Genomic DNA, 27,995 nt, shown 5'->3' on the forward strand with positions numbered 1-27,995 from the left:
CATTAGCTTATCCCCAGCTGGATAATTATGCGCAATCTGCCAGAAAACTTTAAGAAGTAAATCAAGCTTCAGAGAATTACTGAAGAAATTTACCAGCTGATTCCATGCACAAGGAATTGCTGTTTTATAGAGGACTGAAAAAGTAGGACAACAAAGAGAAAATTAGAAAGTTTTTTTGAAAGCAATGCATTAATTATGTGGAGTAAGCACAGAGAAAACGTTTCATTTGTTGAAGGACCAGTAATAAATCAGTTCAGTAATAAGGTGACTGACAAGAAACAGAAGTAGCATTATAGAAAGTCTTTACTAGCAATAATTAGTTAGAATTAGGATATTTCAAATTGAAGGCTGAAGAAATGTAAGTTCATTTGTAGTCTTCTGAAGGAAATTTGGTAAGTACTTGCAGGGAATGATTGCAAAGATGTGGGAAAAGAGCAGAGGGGAGTTTGTTTGGTGTTAACATTGAATTGCTCTTTGAAAGAGCCTGAACATGCTTGATGAGCAAAATGACCTTGTGTACTTTAGTGTTCTATAATTCTGTGAACCTATGAATGTCAGGCTGTACTGAGTATGATCAATTCCCTTATTCTTCCTACAGGAATTTCCATATTCATATGCGGACAACAGCAACTCTGTCAGGTAAAACACTTCAGCTGTACACACGTAGCATAACTGGAAACATCATAATGATCTCCAACAAATACCAAAAGAGCATTCTCAAATATCAGTGCAATAAAATTAATCAGGCAGCATTAACAAGATGTCAGGGTTTCCAATCTTTTCTGTGTTAGTTTTAATCATAAACAGATGTGGCAATATATTTTTAAGATTTTTAAAAAACTGAATAAGTAGATAAGAAAGTATCCCAAGAGAGAAGCAGAGCTGAAGTTTCCCAACAGTATCTTCTTATCATATGTCCAGTATATTCAATGTTTTGCCTTTAGATTTGATTAGTTGAAATATCAGTTCTGTTTCTCTCTATATAGGTGCTGGCTGACTTGCCAAGTCTTTGCAGCATTGTTTGTTTTAATTTCAAATTTCAGGATTTTTTTTAGATGTATTTTCATTTCCATCAATGCTGAAATGTTTTGGGTGAAAGGCTGCTTTCGGGTTATTCCATAGGCCTCAGCTATCTGTGGTCTGCTTAACATTGTCACAAGAGTCAGAGATTGTCACCCTTGTGCTATTACCAATTTATTGAACTTAGTGGGGCCTTAATACCAAACAAGGAGGTAGATTTCACTAATTACTTCTTCGCTATGCTCATGACTTTCAGAGAGATTGTTTAATTTCTACAATTCACATTTTTCCATGGGTCATTTTCCTCACACAATTGGGAATTGGGTAGCAGAGTATGGCATGTGTTGTGAACTTTTGAAGAAGAGGAACTCATGACTTCTTTTGGAAGGTCAGAATGTGCCAGCAAATATCATCCATTGAGACAGCATCACAGTCAAAAAGAACCGTGGTAAACATTCAATGGCACTGCAAGCAGCTACTATCAAGATGCTGGGCATTAGAATCCCTGGTGGAAAAGAGTATAAGAAATGCGAAAATGATTCAGTATAGAATTAAGAATAGTTTTATGGGTTTTTTTTGTTTATCTTATTGATACTGTGTCAGAATTAAATGATCAATGCCCTCTGGTTCCATCAACAAATTGATAAAATGTTGTGACTTTGGAGCAAAGATTTTATTCCTGAGTCTTTGTTCATTGTGCCTTTCCCAAAGTTTATTCTCAGTGCTATGATACTTTAATTTACCGAATGATGGCCCAGTCTCCTACCATGCCGTCAGATAGTTCAATGAAACAGAGTCTGAGCTGGGTTTTGGCCGTGATTGCAACTGCTTAAGTGACAATGTCAAATTGATTTTGATATGCAACAGTAACGGGTTGCAAAATAGCTGAAAGATTCTAAAAGATACATAAAATGCTACTCTTATTATGATGGAATGGGCACTCCTGCTGGGTATTTTTGTATGTAATAGACCCAAACATTGTGATTCGTTCTGGCAAACTGCCACAGTAAACTTGATAGGAAGCCATCAGAATAGATTCAACTGCCCCTAAAAGAGCCTGAGCATGAAAGAAGCAGGAACGTCTTGATCTCCTATTCCTAAATCTTTATTTGGAGTTTCCAGATAGCTTTGGACTAGGGACATCTGATCTCACAAGGACAGGGTACAGAACACACTAAGAGTCTTTTTTCAAAGATCACTTGAGTCACATTCAATAGGATTTTGAGAAGCTTTAAAAAATGCCTTTCCCTGTCACGCACCCAAACTGGGCAGCTTTCCCGAACATTTCCAGCACATTTTTGCAGTGAAACTATAGGTGTGTGTTAAACTGCCAAGGGTTGACATTTGAGGTCACTCCCTCAATTGCAGAAACTTCATTGGTAAAGTTGCCCCATGTGTCCTCTGTGCTCTTGAACTGCTGAGCATACCTGTAAAGGTTGTACCAGGTTCATGTTGATAGTGACTGTTGATGCAGTTAGGTGCTTCACTTACTTCTGTTGAATTCTTTACCTTCTCACCTCTCAGGGCTTGAGATAAAAGTATACTGGTAATGGCAACATATTGTTATTCTTTCTGATGTTCAATCCCCCACCACAATAGCATCCAGTTCGCTGTCATAACTTAGAAGTCTGTTAATGAACTCTTGTGCAATGCTTTGCATTAATGAATAACTGGGGCCTCTTACTTTGAAGTGTACTTCATAAATACATAAAGTTGTCTTTCATAGTATAATTGTTTCAAGTAGATTAATCCAGAATTAATTAGGATCAACATTTGAATGGAAAACATCGTGCAATGGATTCTGGTTAATTAGGCCATCGGTTAATTGGGGCTGTTGTGTTTTGTAACTTAAAAATATTAAAGTGATTTAAAAGAAAACACAGGAGTCTGAAAATGTGGGTGTAACTTTGACCTTACTTTAACCGTGGTACGCATGTACCATGTGGTACATGATGACTTAAACAATTAACATATTTTTACATATAACCTGCAATTAATTATTTAGAATGCCTAATCAAATAATATATATAGAGTATACTGAATTGAATTGAATCAACTTTATTACTTACATCCTTAATATAGATGAGTAAAAATCTTTTGTTATGTCTCTGTCTAAATGTGAAATGTGCAATTTATAGTAATTTGTGATAAATAGTATGTACAACAGGAGAGTAAATATAACATTAAAATAAATTGCATCAGCATAAGTTAATCAGTCTGATGGCCTGGTGGAAGAAGCTGTCCCGGAGCCTGTTGGTCCTGGCTTTTATGCTGTGATACCATTTCCCAGATGGTAGCAGCTGGAATAGATTGTGGTTGGGGTGACTTGGGTCCCCAATGATCCTTCGGGCCCTTCTTACACACCTGTCTTTGTAAATGCCCGGAATAGTGAAAAATTCACATCTACAGATGCACTGGGCTGCCACACCACTCTCTGCTCAGTTCTGCAATTGAGGGAAGTACAGCTCCCGTACCAGGCAGTGATGCAGTAAATTAGGATACTCTCATTTGTGCCCCAGTAGAAAGTTCTTAGGAGTTGGAGGCCCATACCAAACTTCTTCAACCATGTGAGATGAAAGAGACACTGTTGTGCTTTTTCACCACACAGCCGGTATGTGCAGATCACGTGACAGCCTTGATGATGTGTATGCCAAGGAACTTAAAGCTGTTAACCCTCTCAACCCTGGATCCATTGATGTCAATAGGGGTTAGCCTGTCTCTGTTCCTCCTGTAGTCCACAACCAGCTCCTTTGGTTTTGCGACATAGAGGGAGAGGTTATTGTCTTGACACCACTGTAGGCTGCCTCGTTATTATTTGAGATTAGGTCAATCAATGTAGTATCATCAGCAAATTTAATTAGCAGATTGGAGCTGTGAGTGGTGACACAGTCATGGGTATAGAGAGTAAAGGAGGGGGCTTAGGACACAGCCCTGGGGGGCACCTATGTTGAGGGTCAGAGGGGCAGAGGGGCGGAGGTGAGGGAGCCCACCTGCCGGCGATCTGACAGGAAAAGTCCAGGATCCAGCTACAGAAAGAATGGTGAAGGCTGTGGTCTTTGATCTTCTTGTCAAGCCTGGAGGAAATTGTGGTATTAATGTTGAGCTGTAGTTGAAGAACAGCATTTTCACATAAGCAACCCTCCTGTCCAGATGTGAAAGGACGGTATGTAGAGCTGTGGCTATTGCATCGTCTGTCAATCAGGTGTGTCGGTAGGCGAATTGTAGGGGGTCCAGTTTGGGTGGCAGCGTGCTGCAGATATATGTACTGTATACAAGGTTACTCAAGTATTGCTGAAATAATAAATGCACAATACTCCTTCCAGCTTAGTTATAAACTCCAACTCAATTATAGAATGCATCTCATCTATATACATGTTATATTACATAATACAACTACTGTATAAAGACATCCACAGTATAGACAATTTTCTTTTAAATTGTCTCATTCAGGCTTAAGGATTTAATTGGTGTGGAGGATTTCTTACTCCTGTGGGATAATGTCTTTCCTGATGAGAGCAAAGGCTCACTCTACTTGGCAGCTGAGACCTGTGGCTGTGAAACAAGCTCAGGTTTGCGGCCTCCTCTGTGGCGACTGCAGGACTTGCCTCTGAGACTGCAGAAAGTAATTCTGACAGTGGTAGCCAACTTTCTTCTCTATCATTGACTCTGCTATCCTCAACTGATCGATGCGTCAACTCCAGATGATAGCAGACTCAATCTCCACTGTGTAGGAGTTCTATGTCCAGTTCTGTCCTTAATCTTTCTGAGTACTCGCTTTTGATAACCCCTGTAGTCCCTCACCAGGGCTGTTTGTCCAGGAGTGAAACATCAAGCCTCCTGGTTTGAGGAGCCTTCAATTTGTCCTGCATCCTCCTTCTGAGATTGGGTTTGAGGAGATCCAAGCGTGAACGCAAGGGACAACCCAGGAACATCATAGCTGGTGAGTTGTTGGTTGTGGAGTGTGTTGCATTGTGATATTTAAGGAGGGAATTTGTGAGCTTCTGGTTCAGTGTTAATGTAGTGTGTTCTGTTGACCTTATTCACAATGTGTTTTTTAGATTCTGGATAAACCTTTCCGCCAAGCGATTTGCAGCTGGCTGATACGGTGCAGATGTAATATGTCTTATTCCATTCATTTTTTGCAATGACTGAAACTGTTCCCCCACGAACTGTGGTCCGTTGTCACTGACTATATGTTCTGGAACACCAGTCCTTGTGAAGAATCTTCTCAATAGATCAACAATGGGTGAGGCTGTGGTGAAGGCTATTGAGAACCCTTCTGGCCACTTTGTTGCTGCATCCACTACTACTAACAAAATTGTTCCCATGAATTGGCTGGCAAAACCCACATGAACCCTCTACCAAGGCAATGCAGGCCATTTCCAGGGATGGAGAGGTGCTGCTCTTGGCATCTTCTGGATATATTGGCATCCTGTACAGTGTATGACAAATTGCTTGATCTGCTGATCTATCCCAGACAAAGCTTCAAGGCAATACTTTCATTTTAACCAAGCCTAGATGACTGGCAAATAGCTCCTCCAACAATTTAACTCTTAGCTTGGATGGTTCAACAACTCTCAATGCTCACATATAGCAACACCCGTCAAGGGTAAGTTCATCCAAGCACTGATAAAAGTGGGGAAGTCGGATTTCTGTTGCGCATTCCAGCCATTTTGGGTGGCCATGCAGACCTGAGAGAGTGAGGGGTCTTTTCTGATTTCCATTTGAATAATCTCTGCCGTAATAGGGAGACTTTCAATTTGCGTTAGGGAGAATACGTCAAGAGGAGTGTCTTTTTCCGTAATTTTTTTCTGTTACCTCCTTTTCCAAAGACAAACAGGGCAATCTATCAGTATTTCCATGATTATTCATCCTTTTGAGTTCAACCTGGTAACTGTGACCTCCAAAGCATAGAGCCCATCTCTATCTTCGTGCTGCTGCTATTAGTGGAACACCCTTCTGTGAGTTGAAAATGGGCCCTAGTTGTTTATAATACATTACAAGGGTAAACTCTCTCCCATACAAGTACAGGCTGAAACATTTTACACCCCAAACTGGTCTCACCTCTGTGTCAATCTATATGTAGTTTTTCTCTGCAGCAGTAGGAAATGTGATGCAAAGGTTATAGAGTGTTCTCTTCCATCTCTCACAATACTGCACCCATAGCATAAGTTAAGACATCACAGACAACCTTCACTGGACAATGTAGATCATAATGTATGAATACAGTATCTCATGTCACCAATTCCTTCACCTTTTTGAAAGCCATCTCACACTGATTTGTCTATTGCTACTTCTTCCCAGTCTGCAGAAGTCTCTTAAAGGGGTGGAGCACAGTAGCCAGGTTTGTCAGAAACCTGTTACAGTACTGTAATTGACAAATCCTAAAAAGGACCACAACTGCGACACATTCTTTGGCCTTGGGGCATCCACCATTGCTTGAATTTTCTCAGCACACTTGTGTAATAGCTGTGTATCAATCGTGTGATCACAGTAAGGGATGCATGGGTTAAAGAAATCACACTTGTCGTGCCATGCTGAGATCTTAATCTTCTAATCTTTTTAACACAGTCTTGAGGTTCTTTGTCATCCTTGCCGGTAAGAATGATGTCATCCAGGTAGCATTGAGTGCCAGGGCAGCCTTTCAGCTTCCTGCCACAGTGCAGATGCAGAGGCTACTCCAAAAATAAGCCTATTATATAGATAAAGCCCCTTTTGAGTGTTTATGGTGAGAAACACTTTGGACTCTTCTTCCATCTCCATCTGTAGGAAAGTTTCAGCTAAGTCCATTTTGCTGAAGTGTTTTCCTCCAGAAGGGTTTGTGAAGATATCTTCTATCTAGGGCAGAGTGTGTTGATCTTTCAGCACTGGATTGATTCTAACCTCAAAATCTCCACACGTCCTGACAGACCAATTCTTTTTGGCTACCGGGACCACTGGTATTGCTCATGGGCTCCAAAACCAACCTTGGAAAGAATTCCATCAGTCTCCATGCAGTCTAGCTCACAGGCTACTTTATCACAGATGGTATAAGGAACCGGATGGTCTTTGCAAAACTTGGGTGTGGCATTTTCATTTAACACTATTTCACCCTTGATATGTCTGAGTTTTCCAATGCTATCCTTGGACACTGCTGTGTATCTTCCTTAATTCACTTTCATATGGCTTCATTGCAGGGGGTGTGGCACATAAATGGTGGATGTATCTCCAATCTAGTTGTAGTAGTCTCAGCCACTCTGGCCCACACAATGCTGGAACTTCTGCATTTGCCACATACAAGATCAATGTGGCTTGTTTGTTATTGTTTTTCACAGTTACAGATGTCATTCTCACAGGAGTTATCTTTTCTCCAGTATAAGATCTTAGTTCGATATCTGTAGGCATTAGTTTGGTATCTTTGAAACACCATTCAAACTCTTTATGTGGAATGACTGATACAGCTGAGCCAGCGTCCAATTTCATTTTAGTTAATTTTCCATTCACTCCTGACATAAGCCACATTGCTTGTCTATTGTTAATTTTCACACTGTAAATCTCAAGGTTACACAGTCCTGCGTCGCTGTCATCAGTATCAGATTTTTCATCAACAGCGTGCAGATTAGTGCTCTTTTTGAAACTGCAAATCGACTTTTTCCATTTTCTCTTCCCTGTGCAGTCCATTTATTTCTGTCTGTATGAAGGCCATTTACAGTCAATCAAAAGAACATGGCAGCATACACTGGATGAATTCCTCCATCAATAACTATTAGGAACTAATACACAACTTTATAGCACTGCAGTAATATTGGTGGTGTTCTGATTTGTTCTGTATTTCACGCACTATTTCCATGAAACTTTGGCTGTTGGAGCAGCTGCTTCACTGGGCCAAAATGCATTGGTCCCAATGTGCCCCAATTAACTGGGACCAACTGTGTTTCTTTGGTTCAGCACAAGCAGCTCTCTGATTCTATTTAAATATGGCTCAACCATTTGTCAAACTTGTGCAATGAAGCAGAAGTTGCAGGAAGTGTCAGTAAGTCTTGTAAGATTTGTTGGAGAGAGCATCTTAATGAATGTGGTCATGTGAAAATTACCACACATCTCAAGTGTGATTTTTCCAATATTTCATCAGCAGGTCCGATATAATTGTGGCAGCTGTAACATTGTGGCAAAATGTTAAACTGCTTCAGCTTACAGTCAGTGAGTAAACTACAATGGTTATATCTAAATCCCAGTCTCTACACAAATTCAAATCCATTTCATGAAATGGAAATACGATACCCATGGGTTTGTAGACTGATGGTATTTGCTTTCCTCTAGCTAAAATTAAACCAGAACTCGGCTGGCACTCAGCAGATAACATAGAGTCTGTGCTTGTCCCTTGGCAAACCATTGCAACCTACTGAATCATATCTCGAGCAGTTTCCTCACCAGTGATCCAGATTGGTATTATAACATCATCAAAAATTCATGGTGCCTTCATTGATGAGAAGCTCTGCCAAAGTTAGTGTAACCTGTTAGTAAAAGTTCGCTGAAATTCTTGCTTCTGTCCTTTTTTGTTCAATTGTGCTTACAACAGGTAGGAAGGCTGAATGTTTAACCCCTTTCCCAATCAGGAACTCGAGAGTTTGCTGAACAACTGTGTGCTCACCTCTCTCCCTGGAGAGTCTCCTTACTAGACCACTCTGAGCATGGCAAAGCATCATTTCAACTGGTGCTTTCAAGAAAATGCTGGTCTTTGCAATAAACTTAAAAACTGACTTGTTCCTTAAGTTCTTCAGCCCTATTTCTGTCTCCCAGCCAGAGAAGAGAAACCTAAATACAAGTAATTAAAACTCTTTGTACTAAAGAAGGATCAAAAATCTTAATGGGTTGCAATGATTGTGGTGTCCTTGACAGCCGATCTGGCAAAGACCTCAGCGTGAACTTCACTACTTGTTTTACCACACTGAAATCCTGAAAGCTTCAGTGTGATGTGTTCATTGTGGCTTATGCTCTTAGTCATGATCGCAGACAGTGCACAATATAATTAAGCAGGATGTGTTTGCATGTTGGGGAGGTGCATTGAGCTGAAAAGTGATAGAATTCCTTGTGTTCCTTATGCACCGGGTAACAATATTGCAAGCATTTTACGTCTTTATTTAAGGATCAGATTACATAAGCTCAGGAAATCTGATAAGGAAATTTGAGTCACATTAGTCTTGTCAGCCCTGCTGGTCTGTATTACTGTGTATTACTGCGTAGCACAAAGTTGTGGTATTGCCATCTGCTGGTTGGATAGGAATGGTTAGTAATCTAAGGAAGAAACAATTGTTTGACAAATGCATTTAATAGATGGTATCTTCACCACCTTCAAACATTTCATTTTATTCCAGTCATCTTACCATTCATTTAAAATTTTAACATACACAAAAAAATCTCCAAAATAACTTACTTCTCTTTATCCCTTCAGCCTCTAGTTTATGACATGTCATAATGAATGATATAACCTTCCTCACCCCTATTTCCTCTGAAATCACAGCTGCACTCTAAATTTCGCCTGCATGCAATCCCTCCTAACCATTTCATTGCCAACCATTTCCTTCTATCCATTTGTATAGATATTCCTCTGCCCTCTTCAGAATCTTCTTTCTACTGTATTCATTATGTTCTGTAACTCCAAAACATGAAAGTAATTGAAAGCAAAAATGAGGGAATACAGGAAATGCGAATCTTAGTTTTATTTTTATTTTAAGCGAGGTGTGCACATATGACATGGTGACATGATGAGGTGTGCCATTCACGTAATTTTACATATAACCTGTAATTAATTATTTAAACAAACAAGAATGCTTAATCAAACAATACTGTACATTTAAAATGTTACTCAAATATTACTGAGGTATTAAATACACACCACTTCTCCCTGTTTAGCTATAAACAGCAACTCAATATAGAATACATAACAACTTATATACATACATACATACAGTACCTATAAAAAGTATTCACTCCCCTTGGAAGTATTCATGCTTTATTGTTTTACAACATTGGATCGCAATAGATTTAATTTGGCTTTTTTCACACTGATCAACAGAAGAGTCTCTTTTGTATCGAAGTGAAAACAGATTTCTACAAATTAATCTAAATTTATTACAATTATTAAATACAAAATAATTGATTGCATAATTACTCACCCCCTTCAATTAAGTATTTGGTAGATGCATCCTTGGCAGCAATTACAGCCTTGAGTCTGTGTGGATCGGTCTCTGTCAGCTCTGCCACATCTGGACATTGCAAATCTTCCCTATTCTTCTTTACAAAACTGCTCAAGCTCTGTCAGATTGCAAGGGGATCATGAGTGAACAGTCCTTTTTTCAAGTCCAGCCACAAATTCTCAATTACATTGAGGTCTGGACTCTGACTTGGCCTCTCCAGGACATTAACTTTGTTGTTTTTAAGCCATTCCTGTGCAGTCTTAGCTTTATGCTTGGGGTCATTGCCTTGCTGGAAAACAAATCTTCTCCCAAGTTGCAGTTCTCTTGCAGACTGCATCAGGTTTTCCTCCAGGATTTCCCTGTATTTTGCTGCATTCATTTTACCCTCTACCTTCATAAGTCTTCCAGGGTTTGCTGCAGGGAAGCATCCCCACAGCATGATGCAGCCACCACCATGCTTCATGGTAGGAATAGTGTGTTTTTGATGATGTGTGGTGTTTGGCTTATGCACCACATAGCATTTAGTCTGACCAAAAAGCTCAATTTTGGTTTCATCAGTCCATAGAACCTTCTTCCAGCTGACTTCAGAGTCTCCCACATACATTCTGGCAATCTCTAGCCAAGATTTCATGTGAGTTTTTTTCAACAGTTGCTTTCTCTTTGCCACATTCCCATAAAGCTGTGACTGGTGAAGCACCTGGGCAACAGTTGTTGTATGCATAGTCTATCCCATCTCAGCCACTGAAGCTTGTAGCTCCTGCAGAGTTGTCATAGATCTTTTGGTGGCCTCCCTCACTGGTCCCCTTCTTGCATGGTCACTCAGTTTTTGAGGATGGCCTGCTGTAGACAGATTTACACCTGTGCCATATTCTTTCCATTTCTTGATGATTGACTTAACTGTAATCCAAGGGATATTCAGTGACTTAGAAATTTTCTTTATCCATCTCCTGACTTTTGCTTTTCAATAACCTTTCGTGGAGTTACTTGGGGTGTTCTTTTGTCTTTATGGTGTAGTTTTTGCCAGGATACTGACTCACCAGCAGTTGGGATCTTCCAGATACAGTTGTATTTCTACTACAATCAATTGAAACATCTTGACTGTATATGTGTCTCCAAAAACAGATCTCCATTTAACTAATTATGTGACTTCTAAAACCAGTTGGCTGCACCAATGATGATTTGATGTATCATATTGAAGAGTGTGAATACTTTTGTAATCAATTATTTTGTGTTTTATGTTTGTAATTAATTTAGATCACTTTGTAGAGATCTGTTTTCACTTTGACATGAAAGTATCTTTTTCTGTTGATCAATGTCAAAAAAGTCAAATTAAATATATTATGATTCAATGTAAAGCAACAAAACATGAAAAATATGCAACTACTACATAGACATCCACTGCATAGTGTTACGTTCCCCAGTAACCGGGTGACTTATCAGCAAAGATAGATAGGTCCGCTGAAGCCTGGTGCTACTATTTTCAAACGTTTTATTTATAAAGGGGCACAAACGTATGGTTAATCCAAAATATTCAGATCATATGCATCGTCAAAACTGAATCTAAAACACAGGTGTAGTAATAATCAATCAAAAATGAGCTCTATCGTTGTCTAGGGGTTAAACGATTTGTCCAATTGAAATATAAAAGTCTCGCCAGTTCATGGAGGCTTTTTGCCGCTTGAGGGACCGCTGCGTGTTCACGGGTTGGAGAGAGAAAATAAACTTGCCAGCCTTCTGGACTCAAAGCGTGAGATCGAGAACGGGAGTTCCTCGTTGTCAGTCCGAACTCCTTTTCGGGGTTATTAGCCACTCGATTCCCTAGCTAGGGGATCCGAATCACACGTGGCTTCCGAGCAGCTTCCCGTTATTACGAGAGGAATGAGCGATGGTGTCCGTCTAGTGCGTCGCTGGAGTACCGCCTCCAGCAGTCTCCTTTTTATCATGGCTGGCAGATTTGTAAATGTCAATCAAGGTAGGGTGAGGCCACCCCCACACCACATTGCCCGAGGGTGTCCATGTCCCTGATATCTGGCATGTACTATAGAGTTGCAATTCACACAGGTGCCTCTAAGAACAATGGTCAACTCCGTGGCATTGTCTCTCATTTCCTGGGTCCAAGACCCGAATTAATAGCGATCTTACGATTCTCTTGAAGGAGGGGGCTGAGGTCATGACAATAGTAAATTTTAAATCAGGCCTAAAGATTTATTCACTGCGGACAATTTCTTAATCTTGTGGGATAATATCTTTCCTGGCGGGCAAGACTTCCTCCATGGTGGGTGAAGGAGTTGACTCTTAGTTTGCAGGAGCTGATTCTGACAGCTCTGGACAACTTTCTTCTCCTTTTCTTGCCTCTTTTCTGTCTCTCCTTTTCAACTAGTTTTCTTTTTCCTTCCTTTTTCTTCTAGTTCTTTGTGAATTTGCTAATTTCTCAATTAGGTCTCATTTATCTTCTTCTATTTCCTGAGAACTTCCACCATCATCCTCTTTCTTTGTCTTTTTCTTCTTTGCAGGATGTGCATCTTGATCTTGGGAAGGTGCATTTAGTTCACTGGAGTATTCTTTTATTAATGCTTCTATTGCTCCCTTTACGATCTAATCTCTCTTCTTGGTTTCCTCATCCACAACATCATCTGATGGAGAGACATGGCTGTAAAACAATCTCAAGTTCTGGGGCTTCCTCTGTGGTGGTTATAGGGGTTGACTCTGAGACTGCAAGATATGGTTCCAACAGCTCTGGGCACCTTTCTTCTGGACGTGTTGGCATCCTGAACTGTACATGGCAAGTTTCAATGGACAATGTGGATTTTTTTGGAAACTCACCTCACACTGTTTTGTCCATTGCTATTTCTTCTTGATCTGTAGTAATGGGTTCAAGGGGTGGAGCAGAGTAGCCAGGTTTGATAGGAACCTGTTATAGTAACTGACAAATCCTAAAAAGGACAGCAACTGTGACACATCCTTCGGCCTTGGGGCATCCACCACTACTTCAATTTTCTCAGTACACTTCTATAATTGTTGTGCAGACAATGGTGTGACCACAGTAAATGATGCTTGGTTTAAAGAATTCACACTTGTTGCGTTGTGCTCCAAGGCCATAATCTTCAGACATTTTAACTCTATTTTGATACTTTGGAGATGTTCCTTGGAGATGTACCAGTAACAATAATGTCATCCAGGTAACACTAAGTGCCTAGACAGCCTTGTAGTACCTGATCCATAGCTTTCTGCCCGAGTGCAGGTGTAGAAGCTACTCCAACAATAAGTCTATTATAGCAATAAAGCTCTTTGTGAGTCTTTATGTTGAGAATCACTTTAGAGTCTTCTTCCAACTCTATCTGTAGGTTGGCTTTAGCTAACTGCAGTTTGCTGAAATGTTTTCCTCCAGGAAGGTTTGCAAAGATATCCTTTACCCTATACAGAGGGTATTGATCTACTTTCAGGTACTGGGTTAATGGAAACCTTAAGATCACCACAGATTCTGACAGACCCATTCTTCTCTGCTACTAGGACCACTGGTGTTGCCCATGGGCTCCACTCAATCTTGGAAAGAACTCTTTTAGCCTCCATGTAATCTAGCTCACTGGCTACTTTATCACAAAAAGTATAAGCAACCAGAGGGGCTTTGTAAAATTTGTGTGCGACATTTTCATTTAACACTAATTTACCCATGATATGTTTGCTTTTTCCAAAGTCACCCATAATCACTGCTGTGGCATGATCCTGTGCCTTTCTTAATTCAGTTTCAGATAATTCTATTGTAGTGGATGTGGCTTGCAAATGGTGGATGGATCGCCAATCAAGTTGTAGTTGTCTCAGCCAATCATGGTCCCACAATGCAGGCCCTCTTTTCTTTGACTTCATTCAACCCCAATATGGCTTTTTGGTTCTTGGATTTTACTATTATGAATGACACTTCCACCTTTTCTCCAGTATAAGTTTTTAGTTTGATAACTGCAAGCTTCAGTTCAGTATCTTTGAAATGCCATATAACATAAAACCATATAACAATTACAGCACGGAAACAGGCCATCTTGGCCCTTCTAGTCCGTGCTGAATGCTTACTCTCACCTAGTCCCATCAACCTGCACTCAGTACATAACTCTCCATTCCTTTCCTGTCCATATACCTATCCAATTTTTTTTTAATGACAAAATCGAACCTGTCTCTACCACTTCTACTGAAAACTCGTTCCACACAGGTACCACTCTCTGAGTAAAGAAGTTCCCCCTCGTGTTACCCCTAAACTTTTGCCCCTTAACTCTCAACTCATGCCCTCTTGTTTGAATCTCCCCTACTCTCAGTAGAAAAAGCCTATCCACATCAACTCTATCTATCCCCCTCATAATTTTAAATACCTCTATCAAGTCCCCCCTCAACCTTCTACGCTCCAAAGAATAAAGACCTAACTTGTTCAACCTTTCTCTGTAACTTAGGTGCTGAAACCCAGGTAACATTCTAGTAAATGTTCAAACTCATTCTGTAGAATTACTGAAACAGCCGAGCCGGTGTCCAATTCCATCTTAATTAATGTACCATTCACTTCTGGTGTAAGCCATATTGCTTTTCCATTAATGCACACAAAATGCTGGTGGAACACAGCAGGTCAGGCAGCATCTATAGGAAGAAGCACTGTTGACTTCGTTAGTCCTGACAAAGGGTCTCAGCCTGAAATGTCGACAGTGCATCTTCCTATAGATGCTGCCTGGCCTGCTGCGTTCCACCTGCATTTTGTGTGTGTTGCTTGAATTTCCAACATCTGCAGATTTCCTTGTGTTTGCTTTTCTATTGTTAGTTTTCACAATGTAAATCTCAAAACTACTCAGACCTGTGTCACTCTCATCATTATCATATTTTTTCAACAGCAACATGCAGATTAGTGCTCTTTTTGAAACTGCAACTTGACTTTTTAACTTTTATCTCTTTCCTGAGCAGTCCATTTATATTTGTCTGCCTGACATGCTCTTTGTACGTGTCCTACTATTTTGCATTTTCTGCAAGTTTTGCCTTTAAATTTGCATCGGTCTGGTGTATGTGAGCCCCTGGCACTGTGAAAACACAATTTGTTCAGCCTGGCAGGTTTCTGTTTATACATTGCAATTCTGTTTATGCTTACCTTCATTCCTGATGGCAACTCAATTGCATCTCTGTCAGCTGTCTCCATTTATACAGCTATTTCAAATGCTCTTTTAAATGTCAGCTGTGCCTCAGTTAGGAGCCATTTCCGAATGCTTTCTTGTAAAATTCCCCAAACTAAACAATCTCTCAGTGCATCATTAAGCCCTTCAATGAACTAACAATGCCCAGTCAATTCTCTTCAATTCAACCACATACACTGAAATAGACTTTCTTTCCTTCTGATGCTGGTTATAAAAACCTAAAGTGTTCTGTGATTACCAATGGTTTCAGTTCTAAATGTTCTTACATTAATTTCACAATATCAACAAAACTCATTTTGGTTGGTTTAGTTGAAGCAGTTAAACTTCTAAACAAACTGAATGCCTTTAAAGCCAATGCACTCAGCAAAGCTGGCACTCATTTCTCATCAGCAATCTCGCTTGCTTCAAAATACTGCTCAAGTCATTCAGTATACATATTCAGGTTATCTTTTCTGCAATTGAACATGTCTCTCCTTCTGAGGTAGCCAGTCATTTCTGTTTTTTATTAAAATTTATGATTATTATCACCTGGTACTCACTGTTTATGAACCCTTGATTGTCCATTTTCTGCCTTTTTTTAACTTGACTGTCTTGGAAGTAGGTACAGAGGAGATGTCAGGGGTAAGTTTTTTACGCAGAGAGTGGTGAGTGTGTGGAATGGGCTGTCGGCAATGGTGGTGGAGGTGGATACGATAGGGTCTTTTAAGAGACTCCTGGATAGGTACATGGAGCTCAGAAAAATAGAGGGCTATGGGTAAGCCTAGGGAGTTCTAAGGTAAGGACATGTTCAGCACAGCTTTGTGGGCCGAAGGGCCTGTATTGTGCTGTAGGTTTTCTATATTTCTATGTTTCTATGTCCCTTCTGGAAGAAGCATGTGCTGTGCTTTTTTTTTACTCGATCATTTCTCACTGTGCTCTTTTCAAATTTAAATGTCTTGTGGTACTTCAACAGATAGGGAGTCAGCTTGGGTTATAAAATATCCTTGTCTCCACTGTTATGTTCTGTAACTCCAAAACATAAAACTAATTAAAAGTAAAAACAAGGGAGCAAGAGATGTGTGTCTTAGTTTCAATTTACTTTAAGCAAGGCACGCTTGCATGACATGGTGGCGTGTTGGGTATGTCATTCAAATGCTTTTACATATAATCTGTAATAAGACTGTAAGACCCTAAGATATAGAAGCAGAAATAGGCCATTTGGCAAATTGAATCTGCCCTGTCATTTCATCATGGCTGATCCAATTTTCCTGTCAGCCCCAATTTCCTGCCTTCTCCCTGTATCCCTTCATACCCTAACCAATCAAGAATCTATCAACCTCTGCTTTAAATATACACAAAGACTTGGCCTCCACAGCTGCCTGTGGTAAAGAATTCTATAGATTTACCATTCTCTGGCTAAAGAAATTCCTCTTCATCTCCGTTATAAAAGGACACCTGGCTATTTTTGAGGCTGTATCCTCTGGTCTTAGACTCTTACACCATAGGAAACATCATTTCCACATCCACTCTATCAAGTTCTTTCACCATTTGATAGGTGTCAAAGAGCTCACACAATGAATCATTTAAATGAACACAAATGCTTAAACAAACAATATATTTACAATATTACTCAAATAGTATTACTGAAATATTAAGTATACAAAAGGTACGTAAAACTCCCGGGCATCTCAGGAAATGGTACATTAGCCCTCGCTGGCAGTCTCCAAACCCAGTGCCGAGAAGCCCATCTTTCTCTGGCTTCATACATCTATGGTCTCCCGCTCCTCCATTGAATTTTCCTCCTCTCTTACTTCTCTGATCAGCTCAACAAACAATGGAGGGGATGCATCTTACAACACAATCAGAGGCTGAAAGCGATCGTCACCTGTGACTGTGTGGCTTTTGCCACTCGGTCCATCCTTAGCTGATTAACCAGAGCCGTTCGGATGGCTCCTCTCTGCTGCAAGCAACTTAACTGTCCCTCCAGCCAAAAAATGTAGGCGGAAAATTTCTCCCCCTTCTCCTGAAACATGCTCCTAAACCTTGTCATAGGCTCCATTGGACTTCCCAACATGCCAAAGACATCTTCTAGCGCTTGCAGATGGTCTGTGGAAGTAGCCAAAGGGTTCTCTTTCTTGAAGGACCTCACTATCTCAGCAGCCAGACCTTTCAGAGTCTCTGCCAGTCACTGCCTTTTCCCAGTATTGGAGCACTGCCACTCATCCAGCATCAGATAGGTCTGCTCCGTATGTCTCAAATGCCTCCTCCCCCTTGGGGGTGGGCTTCATTCTCGAGAACATTCTCAGTCTATGATAACTGGGATTCTCTGCTGATGCACTTGGCCGTTTATTCACCAGGGACCTAAGCGTCAGTACCAATGCAGAATTCTCACCCCTTGCTGGAGGACTCGTAAGATCTTCCATATCAGACCGCTCCTTCCCCTCACTCCACAGAAATGAGAGTAACGTCCTTAAAGTCTCCACCCCACCCCCCAGCTATGGGAAACTCAGCTTCCAATTCGGCACCCTCGGCTATACTCTCCTCTTCTTGGAAAGTATGCATGGCCATGGCCCCCACCCCTTCTGGGGGCCCAGTAGTACCAGGCAGATCCAGTGCCTTTATGTCAGTGCTATTCTGAACTAAAACAAAATCTTTACCTGGCATTTTGTCAAACCTCCATTTCATGATCGTAACTGTTCCTAATGCATCACCGGTACTTAAAATCCTAAGCAACAGTTCATCTGGGCTCTGAATATCCACTCCACTGAATACACAAGCACTAGCTACAGGTAATCCCTTTGACTCACACCAATACTCAATCCCTGCAGTGACCATGTATCTTAATCACTTTTCTGGACGATAGTTTAAATACAAATCCTCTTAATCAATACTTAGGGCAATCACATGACTTCCAACAAACTCAATCCAGGACAATACCCCCACAATGAAACCTCCTTTCTTCCCGGGTGTTTCAGGAAACTGCTCTTAGCCCTGGCTGGCAGTTTCCCAACTCAGCACCCAGAAACCCACTCTTCTCTGGCCTTGCATGTCTAGAGTATACACACTCCAGTCCTGCTAAACCCGTGAGATTATCCTGCCCACCTAAACCCCAGTTTGTATGAATGCTGTATGATTTGCTGCCCTGTTAGAGCTTGTTGCAGGAAGTAAAAGATCACGCACGGCATACAATTAAAAGAAGTATATTTATGAATATTAACTTAACTAAAGAATTAGTAGAAAAGAAAACCAGCCTTCTCTCTTGATTGGTTGGCCATATTCCTAAGAACCCCTTGTCTCTCACAATAACCTAAACACTGTTAGCAGTGAAACCTTTACCAGGGCGTTACATGCACAACCTGCTGAAGTTAACCCATCCCAGGCTTGCACCTTCCCTCATCTTAAATACATAGCAATCCATTTTCCATCACCCCGTATTTGATCATATCTTTTTCATGAAACCCATTGTTAATCTATACCTTCCTCTGGGATAAGCACACACAAAATGCTGGAGGAACTCAACAACTCAAAGGGAATAAACAGTTGTTTTGGGCCAAGACCCTTCATCAGGACTGGAGTAGGCGGGGACAGAAGCCAGAATAAGAAAGTGGGGGGAGGGGGAAAAATACAAATTAGCAGGTGATAGGCGAAACCAGGTGAGGGGAAGGTGTGTGGGTGAGGAAAAGTGGTGTCATTGAATGTCTTTCACCCAGTTGCACTCACATCCACTGTGATGAAGTTCTTTGAAAGCTTTATCATGGGCAGAATTAACTCCTGCCTAAGGACCCACTACAATTTGCCTACAACGGATGGAATCTCACTTGTTCTCCACTCAGCCTTTAACCGCCTGTACAATAGCAATACCTACATCAGGCTTCTGTTTATTGATTACAGCTCAGCAATCAACACCATCATACCCTCAGTACTAATCAATAAACTCCAAAGCCTGGGCCTATGTACCTCTCTCTGCAACTGGATCCTCAGCTTCCTCATTGGGAAACCACAGTTAGTGCAGATTGGAATTAATATCTCACCTTGATGATAATCAACACCGGAGCACTGCTATAAGCTCTCTGCACCCATGAATTTGTAGCTAGGCATAGCTAACCACCACCTAGACATTTGCTGGTGACACAACTATTGTTGGCAAAATTTCAGATGGTGATGAGGTGGTGTGCAGGAGTGAAATAGATCAGCGGGTTGCAAGGTGTCACAACAACAACCCTGCACTCCACATCTGTAGGACAAAGGAACTGATTGTGGACTCAGGAAGGGGAACACACACCAGTCCTCATCGAGGCATCAGCCATGGAAAAGGTGAGCAGTTGTACTGGGGAGAACTTTAAATGAGTTGTATCACCGTCTGGTATGGAAGACCCACTACTCAAGATCAGAACAAGCTGCAGAAAATTGCAGTCTCAGCTAGCTCCATCATGTGCAGTAGCCTCCCAAGCATCGAGGACATCTTCAGAAGAGAGTGCCTCTAAAAGGCGCCGTAGACCATAAGACATATGAGCAGAATTAGGCCATTTAGTCCATTGAGTATGTTCCGCCATTTCATCATCCCTGTTCTCGGATCCCACTGAACCCTGCCTTCTCGACATATCCTTTGATGCCCTGACCGATCAGGAAACGATCAACTTCTGCCTTACGTATACGCATGGACTTAGCCTCCACTGCAGACTGTGGTAGAACATTCCACAGATTTATTACTCTCAAGCTAAAACATTCCTCCTTAAGTCTGTTCTAAAGGGTCACCCTCAATTTTGAGGCTGTGCCCTCTAGTTCTGGATACCCCCACCATAGGAAACGTGCTCTCCACATCCATCCTATCTAGTACAGGTCCACAATCCCTTATCCAAAATCCTTGGGGCCAGTTGCATTTCAGAATTCAGAATTTTTCAGATTTCAGAAAATTGATAATTATATTGATAATTAACCTGTCTCAGTGCGGGTGGACTTTAGGGCCCGGGGGAGCTCCGGACCTACGCACATCTTCCCGTATACTTTAAATCATCTCTAGATTACTTATAATACCTAATACAATGTAAATGCTATGTAAATAGTTGTTATACTATTGTTTAGGGAATAATGACAAGAAAAAAAGTCTGTACATGCTCAAACAACGAGTGCTGGAGAGAAAACTTCAGGGTTTTCCCGAGCTGCACTTTTTCACAAATAATATTACAGTTTATTTATAGAGTAATATACAGATAAATGAAATAGTGGGATAATTATAGGCCATAAATACCCTAGTACGTTTTATCTCCAAAAAAAACATTCGATAAAACATAAAAATATACAGCTTCAAATGAACCGAATCAAACACATGGTAACTGACTTATTGGAATAAATGTAGAACGTAAATACTCTAGGACATATACAGGTTCAAACTAAGCTAAATACATACAGGTACCTCTAGTTAAGTTGCATTACGTCTGGCAAACAAAGCTAAATACTCCACAGGTACCTGATGGGCCAGGAACAGGATTCTCAAGTTATGAAGCAGCACTATGACAGACGGCGTTTTTAAAGACTTCGTCAAGTGTCATCTGTCTCATTAACATAGGTTTATGTCTAAGCAATCTCTCTTTTACTGAGTGAACTGCCATAATCTCTTGCTCATTGGCACCATATTCATCAGTAAGACGCCGCACAGACACACCACAATCAAGCTTCTGCAATAACTCCACTTTCTGTGTTATTGATAATGATAGATGCTTCCTTCTCTTTTTCTCATTGTTACCCATAGGGGTATCTGCAGCTCTTTTTGACATTTCACAGTGAAATTAAACACAAAGTCAACAGTGAACACAAAAGATCAGCGAACAGCAAATGCACGTGTAACCGGTACGAGCGCTGAGCCACAACTGATGTCTGGCGACCTCTGCTAGTGCTGCCACGTCACACCTGAGTGACGTCAGCTGTTGGTGCGCCAAACAAGCCTTATTACAACATGCTCCACACTCCACGAAAAAACTTTGGTTTTCGGAGCTTTTCGGATTTCAGAATTTCGGATAAGGGATTGTGGACCTGTATTTCATTAATTTTCACAACAAGTTGCCAGCTTATGTCTATCAATGACAACTCATTGAAAGATCCATCTTCACAACTAAACCTTTCATTCAAGAATAAATTCATCTAACTCATGGGTCTGCCCCACATAGTCTTTGTTGTATGAATACTAAAGCAATCCAATAACCGTTGCCTCCAGTATTGTACCTAAGCAAAGACAGGTTGCTATTTCTTTGCCCTCACTTTCTCAATTCTTTCCTCTCTCTGCCTCCTCTATTAAATTTGGACCCATCCACCTGCCTCAATGTTTATCTCACTAAGAAATATTTTTATGAATAATGGATTAAAAAAACCACGAAATGCTGGCAGAACTCAGCAGGCCAGACAGCATCTATGGGAGGAGGTAATAACGACGTTTCGGCCCGAAACATCGTTATTACCTCCTCCCATAGATGCTGTCTGGCCTGCTGAGTTCTGTCAGCATTTCGTGTTTTTTTAATTTATTTCCAGCATCTGCAGATTCACTTGTGTTGTTTATGAATAATGGACTTTGTCAAGGCCATTGACAAGATACCACAAGAAAGGCTGGACTGGAAGGTTAGATCACCTGTGATCCAGGGTGCGCTAGACAATTAGATACACAATTGACTTGACAATAGGAGACAGAAGGTGGTGGAAAAGGTTGTTTTTCAAACTAGAGGCCTGTGACCATTGATGACTTCAAGGGATTGGTGTTGGATCCACTGTTGTTTCTTATTTATACTAACAACTTAAATGAGAATGTAGGTAGCATGGGTAACAGGTTTGTGACTGACACAAAAATTGGTGTTACAGAGGACAATGAAAAAGGTTATTTAAGATTACAACAGGATCTTGATCAACTGGGCTGGTGGCCTGAGAAATGGCAGATGGAGTTTAACTCGGATAAATGTATTGTGTTGCATTTTGGTAGCACAAACTAGGATAGGACTTAAAACAGTAAATATCAAGGCACTAGAACAGGGGGTCCCAGGTATGCAGATACATACTTCCTCTACATTGGCAACACAGGTACAGAGGGTGGTGAAAAAGCAGTTTGCATGTTTTCCTTCATTGGTTCAGATTCTGAGTATAGGAGTTGTGATGTCATGTTATAACTGTGCAACTGTACAAGATGTCAGAAAGGCTATATGTGGCATATTTTATTTAATTCTGGTTTCCTTGTTTAGGAAGAATGCCATTAAACTGGAAAAGGTGCAATAAAAATTTGTGAGTATGCTATTGACACTGGAGGGCTTGAGTTATAAAGAGATGTTGGATCGGCTATGACTTTTTTTTTTACCTAGGAGCACAGGAACATAGATAAGATAAATAGCCACAGTCATTTTCACACTGCAGGGGAGTCCAGGGTTTAACGTGAGAGGGCAAATCTCAAATAATAATGAGGCAGTCTACAGAGAAGAAGTCATCACCCTGACAGAGTATTGTCAAGCAAACAGCCTCTCCCTCAATGTCGCACAAACAAAGGAGCTGGTTGTGGACTACAGGAGGAATGGAAAAAGGCTTACCTATTGATATCAATGGATCTGGTGTTGAGAGAGTGAACAGCGTCAAGTTCCTTGGCGTACACATCACTGGGGATCTTGTGTGATCTGTACATACTGGCTGTATGGTGAAAAACCATGACAATGCCTCTTTCACCTCAGACAGTTGAAGAAGTTTAATATGGGCCCCCAAATTGTAAGAACTTTCTACAGGGACACAGTTGAGAGCATCCTGACAGGCTGCACCACTGCCACAGGAGTGTAAAAAGGGCCTGAAGGATCATTGGAGACCTGAGTCACCCCAACCACAAACTGTTCCAGTTGCTACCATCTGGAAACGGTACCGCAGCATAAAAGCCAGGACCAACAGGCTCCGGGACAGCTTCTTCCGCCAGGCCATCAGACTGATTAATTCATACTGATACAATTGTATTTTTATATTATTATGAATGTTCTGCTGTACATACTATTTATTACAAATTACTATAAATTGCACATTTAGACAGAGATGCAATGTAAAGATTATTACTCTTCATGTATATGAAAGATGTAAGTAATAAAGTGAATTCAATTCATTTCAAAGATTTAAACGGGACATGAGGGGCTACGTAACACATTACTTTATACAGTAAAAGAAAGAAACTGCCAGAGGAAGCAGTAGATCCACATACGGTTACAAAGTTTAAAAGATGTTTGGATATTACATGAATAAAAAAGGTTGAGAGGAATATAGGACAAATGGAGGCAAGTGGGACTAGTTCAGATGGGCAACCTAGTCAGCAAGAATTAGTTTGACTGAAGGGCCAATGGCCCTGCTGTATGACTCTATGACTCCATAACTCTAATAATATGAGTAAAATATTGCAAGAGAAGAAGAGTTATAAAGGTAATGTAATTTCAAATAGTGGAGTAAAGGGAAAATATGCTGTGCAAGAGGTTATCACTGAAGGACTACAGTGCTTTCAGATGGAACCTTTACAGAAATTAAGGGAAATGACAGAGGCATTTTAAGCAATTTTGGTGGAATTTAAGGCATACAATTTTCCACTGAATGATGAAAACTAAAGATAAAGTGCATTCAATTACAGCATTCAAAAATATTGATATTCACCTTGTGATTAAAACTACAATTAACATACAATTAGCTTTTTAAATTATGTAATTAATCTCAATTTAATTGCCCAACAGTACTGGTACATGGACTTGCATTTTTTTTTAGTTCGGCAAAAATTAGTCATTTACAACTCAAAGTTTACTCAAGAGTTGTATGATCTTTCTTTCTCTATAAAGTGCTAATGGATTGAAATCAACAACAATGACCTTTGCAGATACACAATGGTAGTGTAGCACAACACTATTACAGCTTGGGGTGTTCCAGAGTTTGGAGTTCAATTCCAGTGCCCTTCTGTAAGGAGTCTATATGTGTCTCCATAGAATGCATGGGTTTTCCCTGGGTGATATGGTTTCTTCTCACAGTCCAAAGACGTACCTGGTAAGTTAATTGATCATTGTAAATTGTCCTGTGATTCTTTTAGGGTTAATTGGGTTTGTCAAGGATTGCGCTGCATGACTTGAAGGGCTGGAGGGTATCACTAAATAAAATAAATAACTTCAGGCTTGAATTTAATCATTTGACTTTTATTGTGTAATCCTGAATGCCTGTTCTTCATTGTTCCATTTACATCTGCAATTTTATTTTTCCAGCCTTACTCATCACCACCAAGCTACAGATCAGTGCGGCCCACACACAAATGAGATGGATGAGTTGCTCATGTTTTTTGAAGGCTGTGTAGCATTTTTAAAGCAAGATGAATGGAAAAGTAAATCCTGAATGGTTGACACTTGTTGCTAACACAGGGTCTTACTGGCAGAAGAAAACCTATCTTCAGTTTACCTTCAAACCTTGTAACATCTTTATCTGTTTGAATTGAAAAATTCAAGCACCTGGAACTGCATATACTTTGAACTAATTTGATTTAGATTGATTGACTCTTTAATCATTTTGTCAAAGATTTTCAGCTAATTTGATTCATCCTCAACTGTGGAAATGTTACAAAAAATTTCTCATGACTACCACAAAAATCAAGGTCAAAATGCAAGATCCTTCTCTCTGCAAGTGGAAACACTAGCAAATATGTCTTGGATTATTATCATATTATGGAATGTATAGCATAATGTAGTAATTGAACTCTTATATAGACAGGAATAAGAGTATTCTACTTAGCTGCCAATATCTGTATGAAGAGAAAAGGGATTAACATTTCAGTGAATGATCTTCCATTGTTTCTGAAGAAGTTCTGACTGATAAAAATATAACATGTGATGCCTGCAACTCTTGCTAAAAATGACAAATCCTGTTGACTTGCCATAAACTTAGACAGCTGCCCTGAGTCATTGGCCATTAGATTTCTTTCAGCAATTTGTTCACCTTCTTCTTCCACCGGCTTTCTCCAGCAGTTTTCATAATGTTTCCACACAATGCTTTTCCCAATTACACATCTTCCAGTCCTTTCCTCCAACATTTCTCCCCTCTATCCCACTGCATGCCATTGTGTGTATATAAGTTAATTTCCACCGTAGTAATGTGTTTAGTCTTGTTCAAATCAGAATATCAGAACATGGCCAAACTGGTATGCACTTTCCAAACAGCGCTGACTTAGTGCAGTTTTACCATTTACAACAATCTCTAGGCCACTATGCTTTTATCAGCATATGAATGGAAACTACTTACACCAGTTTTCTACTTCATATTACAGCTTCCAGTGCACATTATCTGAAAATATAAAACTGACCTTAATCTGGATATAATTTGGCAATAAGTTGTCAGTCTTCCTGAGGAACAGCACTGAGGTAAACTTAAGAAACATGCCACATTTGCTTTATCCGGTGAGCTTCACTGGGAGCACTTGACTGGGGAAGCTTCAGTTGCCATGGACACAGTGGGCTGAAATGGCCTTTTCCAATGCCGCATGATTCTGTGACCTGATAAATCTGCAGACCTTTGAGATTATCTTGACATCTCCAATCACTAAAATTTTCCTGGCACAATTCGTTAAGTATCCCAAGAAAATATTTCTGAGGACATTAAAATATTTAAAATTTCTTTGAACATATTTATTTGTTAGTGATCTTCTTTATAGGAATCTCTCATGATTGATGAGGACTTGTTTCCACTCCAGTTCAGTGGATCTGGGGTATCTGATGAAGGCAATGTGGGACCATCAGTCTCTACCACAGGATAGGCTAGAGCTGGTTGGCAGGAAGGACAGATGTATAGCTGAGAAGCTTCTGTGCTTTCGCATTCTCCTGTTGAAGGAACTTCAGTTTCTTTACCCTATTCTTTTCCATTTTGTATATGTACAGGCCAGGGATTCTCATGTGATTAGACCATAAATCGAGAATTCTCATGATTCTCATGATATTGCATCATTTTCCAAAGTACTTCCCCAGTCTTCCCAGTAATATCTTAATGTGACAAAACCTGGAGAAGTGATCTTCTTTTAGGAATCGGTATTGAGCAGGCAAATGACACGGTATGCCATATGAGGCCGCAGAGTGTTGTTCGAGCCTCATTGCTGGGTATTGTTGACCTGATAGTTGATGTAGATAGAGGTTAGTTTATCCTGAATTTAGAACACTTTTGGAGATAATATTGGAAGTATTTTGAGATGTCCTGTGTAGGCCCATTGTCTCAGAACATGCATTATGGCTGTAATTATGGTCCAATGGACCACGAGCCTTGGGGGTAATGTTTTGGTCTTCCCATGTCTTTTTCTTCAGTTGGGTTGGATCCCCTCTTGATTTATTTCCACTCCTTGTTCCAGAGAGGGCAATCACTAGTATCCAGGGTCTATGTGGGCAGAGTCACTGAGGCAGCATTAGTTGACTAAAGTCAATCCAGGTTTTAACCAAATGGACTAAATAAGCAACAGACTTTTGGTAAGTTCTTTCTCGGAGTTGAAGTCGGGTGAAAAAGAAGGAATAAAGAACAGCGAGGAGTACGTGTAGAAAAGAAGGAAGGAGCGAACTGTGCATGGGACAGAGGACAGAGGGCAGTAGAGTTAAGGTGGCAGGGAGGCTGGATCAAGATGGTGTGGTGCTCAAGGAAGGAGCAAGGATTCTGCAGTGGGGAAGAGCAAGGTTGAGAGAAGTCTGGAAAGACCAGAATGCAAAGGAGCCCAAGGAGGAGGAAGCAATTTTCAAGAGAGTATGTACTTTTAGTAACAGATATTAGAAAATGCTGCATCAGCAATGAGTTATGGTGAGATGGGGTGAAGTAGGTAGGGTGATGGAATCAGAAGGTGAGGTGATGAAACCAGCCAACTAACCAATAGGGTGTTTTTCTCAGAAGCTGACCTTATGAGAACTAATAGTGATATGGAGCACAGAGGGAAAGATGTTTGCTGCTACAGCAACAAATAGAGAGCTTGTTTTCCTGCATAACTAATCATTGACAGGTTCTGTTTTTAGTGCAAAACTTCTATGATGTAAAGAGCTTTCCATTACCATGGGTGATCAAATGACTTTAAAAGTCTGTTTCGTTTGAAGCAAAATTTCAGCTGACTCAGATTTGTTGCTGCAGTGAGACATTTAGGTGAGTCACATAGCCTAATTTTACTGAGTCTATTCAATGACACTAATTACATATATTTAAAAACTGATGAAAAGAACAATATAAAGAAAGACTGCATCATGTAATAGGCACTGCAATTCCTTTAAAATGTGATGTGTCTTCATGTTGGAATGGCATCCAATTGCAGCTCATCCGGTGACAATAGGGCTTCTCACCACTTACTGGTGGGATTAGCTTTGTTGGGCTTTGCCAGCAGCATTGGCTGACCAGTGTGGAAATTGGCTTCACGTTAGGCTTATTAAAATCCAAGACAGTATAGAGTATTTAACATGGATTGATGGTATCGACCTTGCTTCCCAGTCAATGAAGCTACTTGCTGATATACCATACATAATTACATCACTAGGGGCTCTACATTCTAAATTATACATCTGTAACCTTGAGAAGATTGTAACCTGTATTTTGTACGCACAATGTTTGCAGATTCTCTGTCTGCACTAGGCATGTTTCTCTGTTGTTATTGTTACCCCTTGACATGTGATGTCTTTGGCAT

General features: G+C 40.4%; 1 long non-coding RNA gene across 1 annotated transcript; it reads left to right on the top strand.

Annotated features, from left to right (window-relative positions):
- Window positions 1-104: 104 nt before the first annotated feature.
- Window positions 105-27,995, top strand: LOC140734065 (uncharacterized). The gene is made up of 3 exons (XR_012100459.1): window positions 105-392; window positions 599-639; window positions 24,574-27,995. It is a non-coding gene; the product is annotated as an uncharacterized lncRNA (long non-coding RNA).

This window comes from Hemitrygon akajei, chromosome 10 (assembly GCF_048418815.1).
Source record: "Hemitrygon akajei chromosome 10, sHemAka1.3, whole genome shotgun sequence".
NCBI classification, from domain to species: Eukaryota; Metazoa; Chordata; class Chondrichthyes; order Myliobatiformes; family Dasyatidae; genus Hemitrygon; species Hemitrygon akajei.